General features: G+C 44.2%; 1 long non-coding RNA gene across 1 annotated transcript; it reads left to right on the top strand.

Annotated features, from left to right (window-relative positions):
- Positions 1–615: 615 nt before the first annotated feature.
- Positions 616–19,444, top strand: LOC138116473 (uncharacterized). The gene is made up of 3 exons (XR_011154162.1): positions 616–701; positions 2,309–2,510; positions 18,404–19,444. It is a non-coding gene; the product is annotated as an uncharacterized lncRNA (long non-coding RNA).
- Positions 19,445–19,864: the final 420 nt, after the last annotated feature.

The raw sequence follows: 19,864 nt of genomic DNA, 5'->3' as shown, positions 1-19,864 counted from the left end.
TCTTGTTTCTGAGATAACTCCCCCATAAAAGGCTCTATGAAGCTTTTGGCTGCAAAGAAAACCTTCCTGGAGTAAAAAAATGGATTTGGAGTCATTCTTGTCTGTGTGCTGATTGAAATCCTGAAGGCTGATTTTGGTCCTTACTCTGTTTCTTCTCTTGCAGGTAGTGTCCATGGAACGTAAGAGGCTTTCACAGGCTTTCCTTTACCCTGTACTAGGTGGTTAATGCTCAGTGGGGTTTGGCAGAGGTAGCACAGTGTGGAGCACAAAGTGGATCTAGCTATGAACATCACTGGCAGGCAGTGAAAGGCTGTAGGTGGAAGCACTGCTTAGGAGGGGAGTGTAGTTCCTAGCAAAGCAGGACACGGGAAGGAGGAAAGCAAAACCCCATCTCTGGTAATAGGCACAGGCTCCTGACTTATATCTCCAGCTGCAATCTCATCTGAGCAGAGGCTGTGAGACCCTGCTACTCGCTGAGCTTCCCCTTGTAGCAGAGACCACAACTTCTGCTGACCTCAGAACTCAGCAGGAGCTGAGATGAAGCAGCTCCAGCCCTTCACAGGGATGAGATGCTACCAAGCAGCTGATCTCACAGATGCAAGTGACTGCAGGTGAGCCAGAGCCTGCTCTGTGCAGATTGCCTGGAGGATCTTCACAGGAACATTGGCAAGGAAGAGGAAGTTGCAAAGCTGACTTCAGTGGTGAGTTCCTGCTGGGGGTTAAGCATCTGCCATCCCCTTCGCTCAACACAAACTGACAGAGTGAAAAATCCAGTACAGACATTGTGTTAATCTTTCTCTTCCCCACCCAGTTTAACGTATGCAGAGAAACACAAGACTGAGCTTAGAAAGAATAACGAAAGGGATGTGTTGGTTTAGTTCAAGCCATGGAATAGCTTGGACCAACACTATGATTTAACAAAAGGGTTCCAGATCTGGCTGTGTGTTGCAGTAGTAAACAGAAGCTGTCCTGTGGCTGGCAGCTGGCAGCGAGGATGACGTGTGGGGCTCTCTGAGGACAGACTGCAGGAGCAGACAGCTCGGTGGCTGAAATCATGCAAGTTGACAGGGATCAGCTACAAAGCCATCCCACAGCGTTTCTGTGCTCCCCCCACTCCCCTGCCATGGTGGGCAATACAGCCCATGTGTGGTGTCCTGCCTGGCAGGGCAGGCACTGGCACAGGGAGGGCACAGAGCTAAATCAGGCAGCAAATGAGCCAAGAGAGGAAAAGGAGGTGTGAGAAGGTGTTGGAAGGCTGGATGGAGAGGATGGGGTTGGTGGGGAGTTATCACTGTGCCTTGGGCTCAGCTTTACATTTGCAAGGTGGTTAAAGGCCTGGAGGTGAGTAGGAGGAAAGCCCCACCATAGGAAGTTGTGCAGTGTGTAGGGTCTGCTCCCAGCTCCTGAAATTTCTGGGATTTAGCTGCCATTCAGAGCTGCACAAACTGGCATAGCTGTTACTATGTTTGTACTCTATACTTAGATGATATTAATCCAAGTTTTGGAATCTGAGCATCCACATCTACCTAGAGACAGGGCATTCCTCTGTCCTTTAGTGATTGTTCTTAGAAGTTCAGTTGCACCACTTTAATCAATATACAACTTCACCGGCCAGACAGTAGATGTTGATGAATTTATCCCTCCACTTTTTCCACAGTTATCTTTCCTAAAGTGAAGGTTCTCTTGTTTTGCACTACCTGCACTGTAGCTGTTTTTCCTCTATTCTGAAATGCCCTGAACTTGGAGTTAGTTCAAACTCAGCTCTGTGTTTATGAGGGTCAGGAGAGGTCAGACTTGGTTACCTTAAGGAAGCACAAAAAGAGTACAGGGAAAAGGAAACCTCAGGTAATGCTCCTCTTTGCTGGCTGATCCATCCATATGCCCTAAAGAGCGGCATGTGGCCAAACGGAGTTGGTGAGAAGCAGAGACAGATGGCAACATGTGATCTGGAAGGAACACAGGGTTTTACACCCAGTCAGAGATGCTAAACCAGAGCCCTGAATACTCACGATTCTCGTGGTGTAGTTGACATCATCGGATTCATTATCCAAGTATCAAGATTTAGGCTGGCCTCTACTCCAAGGATTAATTTTGGTTTTGTCTTTATTTTGAATCTGGCCTTCTGCCATAAAGTGTTATTCCTTCGAACCTCCAAATGAATGAGCAGGTCCAGTCAGAGTGGACAAACAGCCCAGAGGAGCCAAGTGGTGAAAAGGACAGATCTTTGCAGGTGGCAGCTGGGGGCTGCATTGAAAACTTTAATGGATCTTTCAGCCGAAACTCAGGTCTTGTCCCTTTCATTTTACAGGTGCTCCCCTGGCCCCTTCTGGCCCTACAGCCTGGACTGCAGGAGCTGATGTACCAGTGGAGATGTGCTTGCTGGAGAAATTGTTACCGAGCCATGGTTTCCTGAGTGACACAATCCATCCCATTCCTGGGAGAGTGATGGGCACACTGTTTACTGCAGCTGGGCCCTTCCTTCCCCTGAGCTGGGTCAGCACCAAGCTCAGGTGAGAGGCGCAGGAGGCTTAGCAGACCCTTCCCGAGTTCAGCAGGCTCCATGCTGGTCAGGGGTGAGTGGGGAGGCAGCTCAGCTGCCAGCTTTATTCAGGTTTCCCTCGTGCTGCTTGTTGTCCTTGGATTCAGAGGGCTTGGGAGTTCAAGGAAGGAAAAAAAAAAAAAACAAACGAAGTGAAAAATGGCTGAAGAAAGAGAGCAAAATATTTTTAAAGCTCTGCAACATCAACTCACGAGCGCTGAATCTGCAGGGCACAACCCAGTGTGAGCTGTCTTTGGGAGGATGGCTCACTTATGCTTAATAATTAAAGGAGTGATCCTTTCCTACTTGCTGCACTAAAGATGAGTGAGGTTTTATCTGTGCCCTGCTAACAGGGCCAGTGACATGTTCATAATGCTGTAGCACATTTCTCTGCACATGCTGCAGAAGAGAGGGCTCGTGGAAAAGGGCCAGAACCACTTAGATCATTTTACCAGGGGCACACCAGAGACCAGGGAACACCATCAAGGAGTTGTGTTTCCAGTGTGTAGCACCCCATGTTGTGACATTCTGGTTTACCCCCACCTCCCCCATTACTTCTGATGACACAAAAAATCATTGTTGTCTTTAGATATGAAAATCAGTTTAACTCAAGCCAGGGTCAAACTGCTGTCAGTGAATTCAGATATATGTTTCAGTTTAGTTTTGTCACCCTGTGAGTTGGAAAACTACAGCTCTAGGTGAGGTGGAGTCAGGATTATAAACTTTATTTGTGAGTATGAAACAAAATTGGATTTCCACAGATACAGGTAGTGTTGGGCTTTATCCCCCTCCTCTTTAAAGTACAATCGGGCTTCTCTATATTGGTTTTAAATAATTCTGCTTTGCAAAGCAGGAGGACTCAAGAAATTTCAGAAATAATGCAGGCAAAAGCAAGCTTTCATGCTGCTGCTGTCTGTGGGATTCTGCAGCATCCTGGTGTGATGTGTGGGTGTGTGTGTCCATGTGCTTTTTTTGTACTCGCCTGCATATACACACACACCCTCTCTCTCTGTATGAATTGATTGTGTTACCCAAATACCTCCTGGGGAACTCACTCTCTTTCTGTGGCTCTGGTACAATTTGTTCTTGAAATTACTCTAGGAATTGTGCAATCCTGGGTTAAACACCCCCACCCTGGCACAGATACAGATTGAAAGCTGATAAGCATTAAGAAGTAGTGTTTAAGCAATTGTTTTTCTACTCTCAGATTATTTTCTCCTGATAATTCATTTCTCAGGAGTGATCTGGATCCTTTCTTGTGCCAGGAGGAGGAACTGGATGACCCCACGTGGGGGCCACCTTAAAACCTGTGAATCTGTAATTTTAAACACAGAAACAGAGGTGTTCCAGCAGAGGTGTTCCAGGTCCTCAGTTCCACCCTTCAGACACAGGCCAGTGTCAGCTCGTGGTGCAGCTGCCGTGGCTGCTTATCACAGATCCATCACAGGTTAACACAGGTTCTGCAGTACCCCAGAGGAGAGCTAACCAGGGTCAGCATGGCCCAAATTGATGGGACTGCTGGACAAATGGGATGCAGAAACTATTGAGACAAAGTGGAGAAGCTCCTCAAAAGAACAGTTTTTCTTGTCAGCATAGAGAGAGAAGTGTAAAGACAAGGCTGTGAAGAGGTGAGAACTTGTAAACTCTCAGTTCTCCATGTCAGTCATCATTTCAAGTGTTGCTTCCTCATCTCCTGGGGCAGGACACCTGCTCATGTTAACCTTTCAGTAATACACTGTGCCCACCTTGGTATGTTAACTTCTTACCTATTGTATTATTTCTGTTTTATGGAATTAATATATTTCCCAAACTGCCAGTCTCTTCTCCTGTTCAAAACACTTGGATTTAGCCTTTGTTCTCCTGATGGCATAGGAACTGTGTTGCATTCAGCAGTGACAACCCATGCATGCTGAACATGACCCAAATGCTAGTTAGAGGTGGCAGCATCTCCCAGAGGAGGTACTGAGTGCACCCAGGCACAAACCCTGCTTTTGTGCCTTAATGCTGCTGCCAGAACGCTGCTGATGCATCTAGCATGGAACAAATATTAGCCATTGGGCATTTCTCCCAGAATGTCTTCTCTTGTGCATAGAGAAAATCACCCCATATTTATCTGATTTGTGCACAAATGGAGTGGGTGGTATGTGGGCAGAATATTTCAGGTTGTCCTCTGTCCTCCAAATTTCTGAAATACACATTTAGCTGATGTCCTCACCTAATGAAGACATTCTAGATTTCTCAATTATTAGATTTCTGGCATTTTGTTTCATTGTTTTGGTTCCCATAGTACTTTGCACGAATGGCACCTACTCTGTTTTCTGTCCTTCTGTCTGACTTGTTCTCTTCCCTGCTGTGTCCTCTACATGAGGATGCATCATTCCATGGCTTTGTCCTCAAGGAAGCACTGGCCAAAGCTGTTTGTGCCTCTGCACTTCTTCGCTTCCCTCTGCTCCCCAGTGTAAAAGCCTACTCACAACCTTGCTGCTTTTAACTGCCCGTAAGACTTTTGGGCAATGCAGCAGAGACATCTGTCCTTCTGGCATGGGCCTCTCCCTTGCAGAAGTGTCCCCAGTTCCTGACAAATCTGCTCTTTCAACCTTCTTCTCAGCCAGGTACTAAACTGTGGCTTTTTTGCCTCTCTTTCCAGTCCTGCACAGAGTTACTGGGAGTGTTTTCAGAGAACACTCATTGTCCCCAGTTTCCTTTTCCCAGAGCTTAAATTTTGCTTCCAGAATCTCTTTACTGCCTTTCTGTACATAATTTGTGCCAATATGGACAAGGCTTTTCTGCAGTAGCTCCTGGAAGCCAGTTCAGGCTCCATGAGATCTGCTGCCTTAGCCTTGGCAGTCAAGTCCCTGTGTCACCCCCCCAGAGTCACAGCCCCACCTGCCTCTCTTCTGATGGTAGGACTCAGCTGCAAGCCTGGACTGTGGTTTTACAGAGGAGCCTTCTGTCTGACTGTGGAAGGGGCTGGGTTCCAGGTGTTTGCTCTTGCTTGGCATTCCCTGTTGTGTTGGCTCTCGTGTCTCCCAGACATGGGCCCTGCTCAATGCTGTGCATTTAAGTCTCAAGCCTGAAGAGCCCAGTGCCTGAGTCACTTTCTTGAGTGCTGGCCCGACTGATTTGAAACCACAATCAACATTTGGAGTGATGCCCTGATTGCCTTTGGCAGAAGGCTTTGGGTAAGCAGGCCATCCACTGTATATTCTGACTCCTGGAGTAGCTCTTACCAGGTTGTTCTCCAAGTAGAAACCTGCAGCAGATGAGCACCTGGATCTCATGGACAGGCTTCACCTCGCCTGCTCCTGGGAGATGTCACAACCTCGCCTCATCAGCCCTGTGTGATTGATGCCTGACATCTCCTGTTGCAGGATGTGCAGCTGGGCTGTGACCTGAGCGTGGGGATGTGTCCAAGGCAGTCTGGCACTCTGGTAGTCACTGGTTTGCTGCAGGATTTGGTTTTCCAGATGTGTGCTGTTTTGACATTTCTGACAATGTCCCATTGGGATGTATGGATTGTTGATTTTTATAATGAGCTGACCTGTAGTCAGACACACCTAAAGCAGAGGATCCACTTAACCTAAACTCCAAGGTAGAATTTATGGTCTTCTCTAGTTTGCAGCCAAGGTGTGCAGGGTCCTCTACTTTCTGCAACAAATCTATGTCAGCGTGCAACTGCTGCCTTTTATATTTTTCTTCCCTTTTTATCTGTATTCTGTTCTCTTCCTCCAAGCTGCAGACTATGCACAGAGTCTCTTGCAGAATCCTACCAGCCTTGAAGGCTCATTTGAATTCAGCACACCCCATTGTCCTGCTGAGTGTTCTATCAATGTGCCAACTCTGCCGTATTAACCCAGGAGCAGGGGAAACTGCAAGTCAGTCAATCCTTGGGCTACAACAGGTTTATTTTATTTAATGAATTTTGAGTCATTTTATGGTAGAACTGGGCTGCAATTCCAGCTGAGCCCTTTGTAGCCTGCACATTCCTCTCTGCTGCACACCTCTGGGGTGTGCAGCCAAAAATGTAAATTAATGAAGACAAAGAGGAGAGATGTTCCTGACATGGCTATTCTTCTCTCTTGCTAGGGCACTGATGCTCAGGCAATACTGGTAGAAGCTGCAATATTATCACTTTACTCATCAGAATAACCTTAGTCTTTTTCTTGGGGAGATCTGTGGCAAGTAGCTGTTGACCAGCTTAACATTTTCTAGAATTTCTGTCTCTCAAAATATCCCCATTTCCTGCAGTACTATTTCTTCTCCCTGTGATCAGAAATGCAGCTCCCAGCCCAAAGGGAGCTGTGCAGAAAATCTGCTGCAGGAGTGATTGTCAGAAGATGTGTGACAGTGTTCACTCACAGCAATATTGTAAATTATGTCATGAAATATTTTTTCCTTCTAGACATATCTAAAACAACAAAGGTATTTTGATGGAAAAATAAGTCAAGAAACAATGAGTCAAAATCAGAGAGGTGCACAACTGGCATATGCCTGTGATGACTGTGGCCCAAGCTAATTTCCCTTGTAACTTTGCTGTGTTTTTCTGTCTCATGTAATCATAAATAAGTTAAGTACTTTGCAATCTGTGGAATGTGTTTTTTCACATGACCACCATCTGGGCTGCTATTTCTCTGCCCTGTTGTACCTCTCTGTTTGGGTTACTGATAGTTGTCTGTCTGGTACTGTTTGATTTTAGCTTTCTCCCTTAGTTCCTCAACAAGTTACAAGTAGACACTTTCCCTAATTTTATCCTCGAGGTTTACACGTCTCTTAGCCCTAACAAATGTATCTGAATTCCACAGTTTATTCCTGTCAATACACTGTGTTTCACTGTTAACAAGTGTTTGTCTACAGGAGGAGATATCAGTCAGGAATAACTCTGAATTATCACTCCATGGAAGCTCCTTTGCCCTTTGGAAATGGATGCAGAGTATTTGTACTGTTATTTCAGAATCTGTGTCTTTTCAGGGAGCCTTCAGACATCCTTAATTTTTCTCCCTCCTATCTGAACTCAGTGCCCTGTGTTGAACAAGCCTTAATTTCAAACCTTCATCAAACCTGCTTTCTCTTTCAGCTGAGATTTTTTTCCAGGTGCAGTGGTACCTGAGGTATGGTGGAGATCCACCTGTGAGACTGGTTGTGTGTTAAGGGCTTCCTGAAGTTAATGGAAACCACTCCAAGACTCCAAGGACAATTGGGCCAATCCCTGAGAACACTGAACCAAGCAATTACCAGATGTATTCCAGGCTGCCACTTCCTTAACCCTTCTTTTATTCTTTTCCTCATCCTGGTATAATATCAGAATTTTTTTTTTTTTTTTTTATTCTCTGAGCAGCATGTTCCTTTTGTGGCTTTTATGATTCTGAGAAGAGAACAGGTAATTTTGAACACTGAGTCACTCTCTTATGCCTAACTACAAGGTTTCTTCCCCCCCAGCTGAGGATAGGGAGTTCTGAAGCTTCCTGCGGCCTTGGTTCTTGGTTTCATGTGTGTGAGTGTGATGTGCTGCTCCACTTGGCTTGCTCTGCTCGTGGGTAATTTGATAAGTGATAATCATGGCCTGCAAGGAAGGCCAGCCCTGTTGTTGATGCCACTCCAGCTCATGTCTTCATTTTTTCTGGAATTTTGTCAGCTACTAGTGGACTTTCTGGCCTTCCCTGCTTAAAATAGGCAGTTGTGCCTTCAACTCTTTTGTGTAGGTGAAAGGAGCTGGACAAGGTTTTAAAAGTAAATGTTTATGTTTAGTTTACTTATTAAATCTCAGGCAATGTTTTCTTCATTCCATTATCTGGGGAAAGAGATGTGTATCACAGGCTGTTGGAAGCCTGCCCATGGATTTAAGTAGAATGTCAGAACTCAAAGTGGTCTGAGATGTCCTTATAGATGAGGGAAAAGACAGAAAAGGTAGCAACTAAAAGCACAGAGGAAGCAGAAATGCCAAAGAAGCAGCTGTAAGCCCTGACTTCATTCCAGCAGTGTGTATCTGCTTATCTCAGTTACCCATCCAAGTGAAAATACTTGCATTAATTTTTGTTACAAGAAAGGCTGAAGCTGTAAGATTGCATGATCACAGTAATAGCCAATTTAGCAACATCCTGATCACTGCTCTCCAGCTCTTTCCCCTTCTCCTGTGAGGTTTTGGTACCTCTGTACCCCCACCCTTATACTAATGCTTCCCATTCCCATTTACCCTTTGCCTTTCAGCTACTGGCACCTCACTAATTCAACTTTTGCTAGGCCAGGATGGTCTTTTAGGGAAGGGATAGGAACCTTATGAGCCTGGAGAGGTGAGGTTTTACTGCACATCCCTGAAAGGCAGACATGGAGATTTTGTGCTAGACTTGCCCCGCTGGATTACATGGGGCCCCTAAATCTTCAGGCACCTGAACTGACTGTGGTTTGAAGTTTTGAGAACATTTTGTGGTCATCTCAGTAAGACCCAATTGAACTTGGCTTATGTTATATAATGCTATGTTATGCTTATGACCCTACTGGGAAGACCTGGAGGGTTTGTCTGCAGTGTAGTTTTGCCCCTGCTCCATGAAAGTCCAGTGTCCATGGTTACTGGGGACAGTAACGGATAAGAAGGAAGTTTCAAGGCTATTTCTTCTCCCTGTGATCAGAAATGCAGCTCCCAGCCCAAAGGGAACTGTGCAGAAAATCTGCTGCAGGAATGATTGTCAGAAGATCACTCACAGCATTTGTCACTGTGCAGTGATTCAGTAACCTTCACTTGATTTGGGTGTGCTCAGTGCTCATCCAGACTCAAACAGAAAGCCAAGCTTAGGAGGTGTCATGTGTCTGTCCCCTCCTGGCTGTGTTCTGGAGCTCCTGGGTTTCCAGATTGGAGTTAGAAAGCTGTAGAAATAAGTAGCCTTTGGAGGATGATGCTGGTTTAATATCCTGTTCAACAGCAGGTCTATTTAGTTGCTTACAGACACCTGGGCTCTGTAGGAAGTAGACTCAAACCTGTTCGCTCAGCTCTCTGTTTTACCTTTCTGCACTAACATTCTTCAGGGTTTTAAAAATTCATTAAAACTTTTGTGTCCCAATTAGCAATAGGAGCAGATTGCTCTCACAAGTGGGGAAACAGAAGACATAGGAAGGAGTGTTCAAGGCTGGGCTGGACAGGGCTTTGAGCCCCCTGGCCTAGTGGAAGGTGTGGAATAAGGGTGGAACAAGATGAACTTTAGGGTCCCTCCTAACTGAAACCAGTCTGTGATACTATGATTAAGCTCAACAGCTTCCGCTTTTTGGGTACTTCTCTATTATCCTGCCGTGGTATCAAGTACAGCACAGCTGGAACAGGCTCCGGGAGGTATTTCATCATCTGACTGAAATAAACAGGGCTCCAGGAGCGTCAGTGGGAGGATGCCAGGTTAGCCCAGCTGGGAAGCTGCTCACCTCCCTCGGACTCAGCCTAATCTGCGCGGCTCTAGGTAACACTAGAGGTCACTCTGTGACCAGGGATGGAGCCTGCTGGCGTTTGGGGGCCTTGGGAAGGTCAGCGGCTGCTAATCCGTATAAATTGCTGAACTACAAGCAAAATTTGTAGCTCATTATGAAGCACTTTGATGCGGCATCGCTTCTATCCTAACTTCAGATGCCAATCTCCTACAGGGAACAACCCCCTCCCTTCAGAGGTGTGTTCATGCGAGCACCCAGGACAGGGCTGGGGTTTTAGCACGGTTTGGGGACATTTCTGCCGTGCTGGGCTGGGCAGGGTCCCCCACGGCACCTTTCTTTCTTACAGTGGCTGTACCTGCCTTGCTCCTCTCCCGGCTGTCAGCTGTCTGATCAGCAGTGTCAGGAATTCATTTGGCTGATGCTGCCTGGCAAGCCTGGAGGTAAAGATGGATTTAACACAGTCACTAGACAGCTGTGTGCTAAACTCACTGGCTGTGGAACCTATAACGAAAGGATTTAATTTTATTCCCTAATAATCCCTTTTCTCTCAAACAGGTCAGACTAGAGAGGCTGCTGCTACTGCTACTGCTGCAGCTTTCAGCCTCCCTGGTGGTGTTACTGGTTTCAGGGCTGGTCAGTCAGGCAAAACATCTCGTCTTGGGGAAAAGTTTTCCTTTTAGTATTATTTTATTGATCTCATTTACTTGGGACACTCAAATAAAATTTTCAGTTCCCTGAAATACCTCTTTAGAAGTTATTCAGAGTGAAGGATTTCAGTGATTTCTTCTCCTACCCCTGAAGAGACTGACAATTTTGGGTCAGCTGAACCTATTTGCAAGTTGGTTGCATAGTTAGCAATTAATTCTGGTTGAAAAGTAAGGAATTAAAAATAATTTTAAAAATAATATTCATTTTTTCTATTGCAAAATATGCCTCATTTTGACCAATAAATAAAGCAAGTTCTCACCCTTCCCCCAGTCTCTGAAGGGATCAAAGGTGAAACACCTGATATGAGACTGAACAAAATATTTTACTTGACCTAAAGCATTTTTGGGAAGTTTATTTTTTCACTTTGGCCATAAAAGGCAAAGCTGGTTATTTGCAGAGCTTTATTTGCAAGCCTTCTCATAGCTCCTGTGGAGGCCAGGTGTCTGCTGGCAGGGGAGGGAATATGCCCCATATCCCTTTTTCTCCATGGAATGCACCATTAATGACCCAATTTTGCTGGAGGTTTCCAGTGCTCCTACCAGGGTTTCATGGCATGGGGAGGCTTTGCACTTCCCCTATTAGGGCAGGTACCTGTTTGTGGCTGGATTCCATGGCAGTGCAAAAATCTCACAAATCTAGTCAGAAATAATTGGGATAACAGGGACTTCTTAGTCTTCGTTCACTCGAGGGTCACAGGACGTCAGATTTGACTTTGCTATTGAAGTCAGCTAATGTACTGGAAATGCCTTCATTTTCCCCCTCTGGAGGCATGGGTTCAAATCTGCCATAAATTACAAGTGACACAGGTTCAGTGGTCTTAATTAAATCCCACGAGGTTATTTTTGTGTGTCAACACTCCCCTTCTCCTCCCTTCTGCAGTGTTTGGAGCAGCTGAAGGGCAGGGAGGACTCCAGCACTGCAGGTGGAAGTTCGGGGTGTGGTGTTCAAGTGCTGGAGTTGGCTCTGGGCTGGGGTACAGCCAGACCCTGACTGCACCTGGTATCAATCTCCATTGAACTTGTGATGTAGTGGATACTCTTCGTAGATTTAAAGCATTCAATTCTGTGCAGGATCGTTATTCCTTGTAGGGAGATAACTGGCTACAGAGGATTTCTCTTATCCACAGCATCTCTCCAGCCTGGAATTCATTGATTTCCGATCTACTTTGTAAAGGTGCAGAATAGGGGTGATCGATGCTACAATGCTGATGTGAATAAAGTGTGTCCCCTAATCTGCATTATCAACAGCCCACTTCTGATATCCTGAGCTGACCTGGTCATGACTGTCTCTTACACAGATAAATACGCTGGCTGTTGCTAACTTGCCTTGAAAGCCTTTGGAATTGGAAGGAATCAGATCCAGTGCAGATTTTCCAGAGAGTGTCTAGGCTGATTCAAACCTCTTTTAAGCTAATGCTTTTGTAAAGGCACTATATGTTGCTAACATTTCTCTTAGCTTGGATTTAAATTAAAAGCTTTAATTGGTCTCCTGATTCTCCTAGAAGCATGTTTAAAAAAAGAAATAAGAAAAAGAAAGCTAGGGAAAAAACCCCAGCCCCAAAACATGCCATTTAGAGAAGAACTGTTTAGAGAACAGGTTTTTATTTAATAAACAGTGATCAATTGAATTGATTAACCATGAACACATTACAGCAGAGTTTGTTGTTGCTGCTGCTGATAATTGCAGTTCACGTGCATGAGAATATTAAATGGCTGTTTGCAGGATCATTTTCATGCTCTTCTCATTTAACAGAATGGAGAAAACAACAACTGTTGACAGTGATTTTGGTTAGGACTGGAGTGCTGCAGACTGTGCCCTCAGGATGCCTGTGCAATAACTCTATCAATTGTGGCCATTTACTCTGCACTTCCAGACATTTCTGCAAACCTTGCAGCTGTTTTTTTACTAATTCGCTTGGTAATTAGATCTTATCATGCTGGCTCCATGGCTTTACATAAACTGTAAGCATTTGGAGCTGCCATGTGAGACATTTTAGAGTTGTCTGTGTTGTTTCGTGCTGCTCTGCAAAGACCAAGGTGCTCTCAAAATGCAGTAGAGACAGGGAAGCAGTTTTAACAAATGAGTTCCTGCTGATTTGAGAAGGTTTCCGTAGATGATAAGAGTTCTTTCACTTAAATTAACAACTGGAAGCCAAGTGGCAGTGATGGATTCATCCTGCTGGATTCTGAGCACAAACTGGAATCTCTGCTTGTACCCTTTCTTTCTCCCTCTAGTACAAATCTTTGTTTTCAGGAGGAATTGGGGACTTCAGTAAAAGTGTTTTCCTATTGTAGATATCCCACTGATGTTAAGGAGAGGAAAGTTGTGGTCCTGTGAGCTCAGGGTCAGGACTTATGTATCAGTCATGCCCAAATAATATGAATGGAAAAACATGAGCCCTTTTGTGGCAGCAGGTCACCTTGGAATGGCATTATGCAGTGGTACAATTTGGGAACTGAGGATGTCAGTGCCACTGCTCGTAGAACAGCCTGACTGACACAGACCTGCTGATCTCAGAGGAGAAGGTGCTCTGCCAGTGGTCAAACATCAGAGCATCTGATGATCTTCCCATACCAAAAGGAAAAGATTAATCATTCCTGTGCAAATGAATGATTTGCAGTGAAACAGTTTTGTTCCATGGCTAAAGTCATTAGGGCCTCTAAGATCTTTTCCAGTTTGAGCTCTGCACTGTGGTGAAATTGTAGAACACGTGTCTTTGTGACGTGTATACGCTGGTGGGTCCAGCCACACCAAACCCTGGGGCAATGGAGAGGGGGAAGAAATACTTCAGAAAGGAGGTGCAAGGCATCTGAGAGCCTGATGCCGAGCTCACTGTGTGAAGAAAATCTTCTTGTCAGCCCTGTGCTAACATGGCTAAACAGTGATAAATCTCTGGTGGTGGCTGGGGTCCTGTGGGCTCATTGACATGGTCACCTGCTGGCACTGGTCCCACTGTATTCAGCTCCTGGTCCAGTGTAGAACAGGTGCAGCTCCAAAGAGTGTCACACGTGCCCCTGGTGACACTTTGAACTCAAAAACTTTCTATTTTCGGATCACATATTTGTTCTGATGGTTCTGTGCCATGCCAGGGGGAAGAAGAAGATGGTTTAGGTTCAGGGGTGCTGTTTGCTGTCTCTGGGTCACTTCAGCCACAATCTGATTTTTTGGTTTGCACTCTGTGTGCTTTGTACTTCCACTGGGCGGACAAGCCAGGCTGGGTATGCTGCAGAGAAGCATCCTTGCTCTTAGGAGTTGAGAGAGGTGCTTGTAATATCAGTGCAGGTCCCATAAATGGCAACTTTGCAAGGTTTACATCTCTAGAATTCCACCTAGTTAGGAATGAAACTTGGTTAACAGGACCCCAAAGAGAGTTTGAATGTAACAGATGTCAGTGTAACATACAACTCTTCAGCTATTTTTGTGTTTAAACAAATCATTAAAAAATTTTGCAAGAAAATCTCATGAAGTATGCAAAAATATTATGGGGAGAGGCAGCTTTTCCAGATGGGCTTTGGTGCTTGTGTCTGTCAGGTGATACTGGCAGATGTGATCATAAAGGTACTTTTGGCACTTGTAAAAGTAGTGGTAGTAATGCAATAGCTGTGAAGGTCTAAAGAAGGATGTGAGGCAATGTCTATAGGGAGAAGGGACATATTTAACTGGGTAACTGATATACCTGGGGAAAAAACATGAACTTTTGGGGACAGGAGCCCAACTTTCTGGAAATTTTCTGGAGTTCTGAAAAGAGACAGCTCAAGTTTAGGTGTTGTTGTTGTTGGTTTTTTTTTTTTTTGGTTTGGTTTGGTTTGTTTGTTTGTTTTTTTTCTTTTCCCCTCAAGCAGAACTCCTGTACTCTGTCCTTAAATTGGTGCTTAAAAATTAGTGCTCCAGTGGAGCTGATCTCTTCAGACTGATAAAGATTTCTGGGGCACAGTGGAAGACTGCCTTTGGAACCCCTAGGGCTGATCCCCTCAGAGGAACTTTTTCCTCATTCCCATCTTGCCATGAAGGATACTAGTAAAAATGGCAGAGGTGTTCCATTAGAACCATTAGAACAGTCTGCAGAGGTGATCTTTTCTCCTTCAGAACTTCATAAAAGTTGCTGTAACATGTTTTATGCAGTATCGTCATCTCTGTGAAATCATGGCTATAACTTAGTTTGTACTTGTGCCAAAAATGATATTATGGGCCTTTGGGTGAATTCACTGAATTTACACTGTAAAGTGTAATATTTTCAGAAACAGACAAATTTGGACCAAGTGAATGTGCTCTGCTTACAGTTGTGTTACAGACCTTGGCCTCTGCCAGCAGCCTGTGCAGTAATGCCCAGTATATGTGCATTTCTATCACCTTCAGCCCCAGTGCAGTAGAAATCTAAAGTTTAGTTTGAAATCTTTAAATTAGCACTACATACCTCACAAATAAATCCTCCAAGTCACTAATGGCTGATGTGCCCATAAATTTTAGGGATGGTGGTGAAGCAGGCACTGCAGGTAGATGGATCTCGGGACACCTGGATGGTGACAGCAGCATATGCCACTTGGATTTTAATAATAGCAGCAATAATAACAACAATAGTATCTTTATAAGCATAGATATATAATTTAAATAAGTGGATTCAAACATGTGGGGTATATATCTGTTCTGCAGAACACAGAGATATTTATTGTGGCTCTGGACAAATGATGATGTGGTCAGACCTGCATGACAAATTAATTGCCCCAGGAAGTAAATGCTTTAATTTGGGGGTAACTCTATGCTGTGTAGATATATGTTTGAAAGGACCTGGGAACTGAGTCTGTGGCAGGACACATCCCTGTGGATGTGGTTCTGGGGCCCAAGCCTGGCTCTTTAATCAGGCTCACATCTCCCCTTTGTGGCAGTGCTGGTGGCCGTGGGGAGGGTGCTCGTTTCTCCATTATGTGGGAACATGTGCAGAGAGAATTTACTCCTCGGATTCTGAAAGCTCTGTGTGAGCTTCAGTATAACGGTGCCAATTTTAATCAAAGAAATGTACTGTGGATGTCACCTGCATTTTTATCCAGTTCTCTTTGACAGAAATAGAATTCAGAGTCCTGCTAGCGACAGAAAGGGCAGAAAAGCCCACTCCTGGGCTCATTTTGCTTGCTGTTATTCTGCTACCATAATTACCTCTAAACATAATTATGGGCAAGACAAATGACATTTTTAGCTTTGGTCTTTAAAGACAAGAGTTAATTTCAGGCTTTGACCAGAACTATGTTAATTAGCCTCTACTCACTCTCTTTGTATGGAATTACATCACCCAGGACTTAGCATAGGTTGCCTTTCCTGTATCTTTGAGTAATGAAAGGACACGGCATGGCAACCAAATCAAGGGCTGCTGCATTAACAAGGCCACTTTTCTGCCCATTTATCATCTATTAAAGGTGCACTAGTTTGTAAAGTAACACCACCTTCAGCAGGGCCGCCAAGAACAGCTCCTCATTTATTTTCTGCATGGTTTAAGTTGGAGTTAGACCCACCTTGTAGCTCAGAGGTGACAGCCAGTAAGAAAAAGTACACTAATTGAGACATCTCAAGGGAGAAATAGAAGAAAACTGAAAAGGTAATTAGAATGAGAGGGTTTCAAGCTGGGTAAGTAAAATCGAATGGAGGTGCATATTAGGGGCTGTTACAGATGGGAAAGAAAGTACTTGGAGAATAAAAAAAGAAAAATGAATATTAGAGAACAGAGCACCCTTTTCACACATGAAGAATAGAGGATAGAGATAAAAAATGTAACAGTGGAGATACAGGCTGGGGAAAAAAACCCTCCAGAAGTATGAAGGACATATTTAAATGTAAGAGAGAAAGAATAGGGAAAAATAATAGAGCTGATCAATTACTAGTGCTGTAGCCAAGGAAGGAGAAACTGTCAAATGAATATTTCTGGAGCTGTGGAAAAGTCTCCTTCCTTTGTGGGCGATGTAGCGTTTGTTTGGTCTGTGTGGGAGGAGTTTCTTTTGGGGGTAACTCAGTATTTGAATTTGCTGCAGTGTCAGTAGCTCAAATGGAGTGTTGGGGTGAATGCCTGCTTGGGCAGAGTTGGGTTAATAAGATATTATTTGGCAGAGTTTGTAGCTGATACTAGACCTCCTTCTGCCCCACACAGGGAAGCAGTCCCTCATGCAGATGCACACCCAAACCAAAGCAGTCACATTTTTTGGTTAAGACTGGAAGATGACCATTGCTTCCCATTAAGGTCACAGATGGTTAGGCAGGATTTCTCCTTTTACCTCCTCTGGAGGCAGGAGGCTGAAAGTGAAGAACATCTTCATTGGGATGTAGAGAAGTTGGAGCATGGCTTCCTCTGGCTGCAAGGCAGGAATCATGAAATCACAGAGTAGTTTGAGTTGTAAGAGACCTTAAAGATCATCTTGTTCCACTCCCTGCCATGGGCAGGGACACCTTCCACTATCCCAGGCTGCTCCAAGCCCCTCTCCAAGCTGGTCTTGGACACTTCAAGGGATGGGACAGGCACAGCTTCTCTGGGCAACCTGTGCCAGGGCCTCACTAGGCTCACAGGGCAGAAGTTTATCTTAATAGCTAATTTAAATCCACCATCTTTCAGTCTGAAGGAATCTAAATCTTTCCCCTTTCAGGGAGGTGGGACCCCAAAGCCACGACCAGGTGACTTATTAACCCTAAAAGACCCATGGTCTCAGTATCCAGTGGGCTGGAAGGACCAAAGTGCAGCTCTGTATCCCAAGGAAGTGCTTCACAGAGCTAACTCTAGCCAAGAAAATCGTGCTTGCACCCTCAAGTTAGGGAGTCAGGGGAAGTCAGCAGGAGTTGTGTGTCTGGATCTCTTGGTGAGACTGGACCAGCAGTGTTTGTCCTCATTAGAAATTGTTTGTACAATGTCAGATATTCTGGCAGATACATCCTTGGGGTGTCCTGTGCAGGGCCAGGAGCTGGACTTGATGATTCTCATGGGTCCCTTCCAACTCAGGATATTCTGTGATTCATTTAAGGCTGTTTATAGTTACTAAGTTGTATCCTTGAAATTAATATCCACTCACTGTGGAAATGGAATTTTCTGAGCCAAGTACAGTGTTTGTGGTTTTAATTGACGGTCTCACTAGAGTGTTTTTCCTACGCATTGTCTGTTTGATTTTTTTTTATAAGCTTCACTGATAAAAATATCAGAAAAGTTTTTCTTGTTTCATAAAATTTGTATTGGATTCTGCTTAAAATCTGGAAAACTTTAAAGCTTTAATAACGCTCTGGCTTTTTTTTAGCGACTGAAAATTTTGAACATTTGAGCAAAACCTATTTTCATATTTCCATTTTCTTGTGTTTTGTATTTAAGAAAACCAGCCTAGACACTTAAAAAAATCTGATTACATTTCAGAGCCTGATTCTGTTCTTCCTGAGAAATTAAATAAGAGCTTTTGAAAATTTGCCAAACTGAAAGAAGAAAAACCACCCCAAAATTTAAAAAGTAAAGCCTTCAGATATTTCAAAGAGCAAAGGTATCAGAAATTTAAAACAAAACAGAAAACCAGTCCATGAAGTTAGACATACTCTGGCTATTTCCTGTTATTATAAAAGCCATTTGTGTGGCAGGAATGTTCATGGACTGTCAGGATTGCAGTATTTGGTGCTGGATGCTGCCTGAAGAAAGGAAAAAAAGAAGATCTTTGCCCCAAAGTGATTACCCGAGTTATGGAAATGCTGTGGCCATGTACTTCCAGGATAACAAACGATTCTGTTCTTTTCTTTCAGCCAACCTTCTGCAGAAGGAAATGGTGGCAAGTTCAGTGGGAAACGACAGAGCTCTCAGTCCCAGAGTTTCAAAGATCACAAACTCCCTTTAAGGACTTGAGAAACAAAGAAAACCCTGTGACAGAGAATATTCTTCCTCATCCATCATTTGAAATCCTGCCTCTAAAAGTGTTAAGAACAAGTTATTTTCAATATGAGTTAGCCCCAGGGGATTTGATAAAAGGCACTTTTCTTTTCCAGCTGGCTAATCAAAAGTGGGCTGCAGAAGACTTTAGTGACTTGGAAGGCAGTTCTGAGACTCCCCCAGACTCAGCAAACTTTCCTGATCCAAGGAACCAAAAAACAAAGATGTGTCACAGGCCTGACTGAATATGGGAGCTGAGAAGACAGAGCTCATTCATCAGAAAGCCTGGAAATCTCCTGGGGAACGGTGGAAAACAAATTAATACCTCATCTGCAAGCTCCTATAGGTTCTCCAGTACTGAACTGTTCCAAGTAAGGAAAACAACTTTCATGTTTGAGAGACATTTGTCTCGCTTCCACTCCAGATAGTGTTACACAGAGTTTTCTCGAAAAGAGAGCTAGTGCGGACTTAGTCTGTCTTTCTTAGGCAGAGCCTGTTCTTCCAGTGCTAAATGAGCATTTACCAGAGCCTTCTTCTGAGGTTGGTGCTAAACATTTGGGATTTGCAAAGCTGGCTTTCCTTTCTTGGAAGGAAAGGCAGACCTGTTTTGTCACATCCCTTAAAAATGTCCTGTTTGTTGTGGACATCTCCTCCTGACACCAGCTGGGGACCCACTTACAGCAAGAAGATGGATAGCTCTGAGGAAAGGCCAGCAGGCACCAGTGACTGGCTTCCAAATCAAGGAGTCCTAAATGTAGAAATTTTTTTCTCTCATGTCAACAATGTTGTTATTTTCTTCCTCATGCTGCACTAGGGTGGTCCCTTAGGCTTGTGTCCAGTCAGTGGGACTGGGATGAATGAGATTCATTTGAACATATTTTGATTTGATTTCCTCCAGTATTGGTTCATGCAATCAAATCACTAACACCACTGTAGATGGCCATGGACATGTATGTGTATATATATATATATATATGTATATATATATATATACATACATTCAAATTAGCTGTTTTATTGACAAAGATCAACTAACGTGATTCCATCTTCAATCATCGTTGCTTGGTTACACTCACAAAAAATCTGAATTGGAGCAACATGTGTCCGAATAGATGCAAAGTATTTCAAGGTTCACTTACGGTCCAATTTAGATTTAATAATCAGGGAGTTGCTAAATGAACTTCCCTATTCTCAGAGCAGACAACTGTCTGGCAGGGACTGTGACCCTGTCACCAACCTGTCCCTGGTAACGTTTGCTTTGTGTGGAATTTGTGAGCCACAATCCTCAAAGTACCTCCTTTTTCCATCTGCCTCTTGTTATCTGTGTTTCTTCTAGG

Source organism: Aphelocoma coerulescens, chromosome 10 (genome assembly GCF_041296385.1).
Source record: "Aphelocoma coerulescens isolate FSJ_1873_10779 chromosome 10, UR_Acoe_1.0, whole genome shotgun sequence".
In the NCBI taxonomy this organism is placed as follows: Eukaryota; Metazoa; Chordata; class Aves; order Passeriformes; family Corvidae; genus Aphelocoma; species Aphelocoma coerulescens.
Note: the sequence above shows the minus strand (reverse complement) of the source record. Positions and strands in the feature narration are given on the sequence as shown.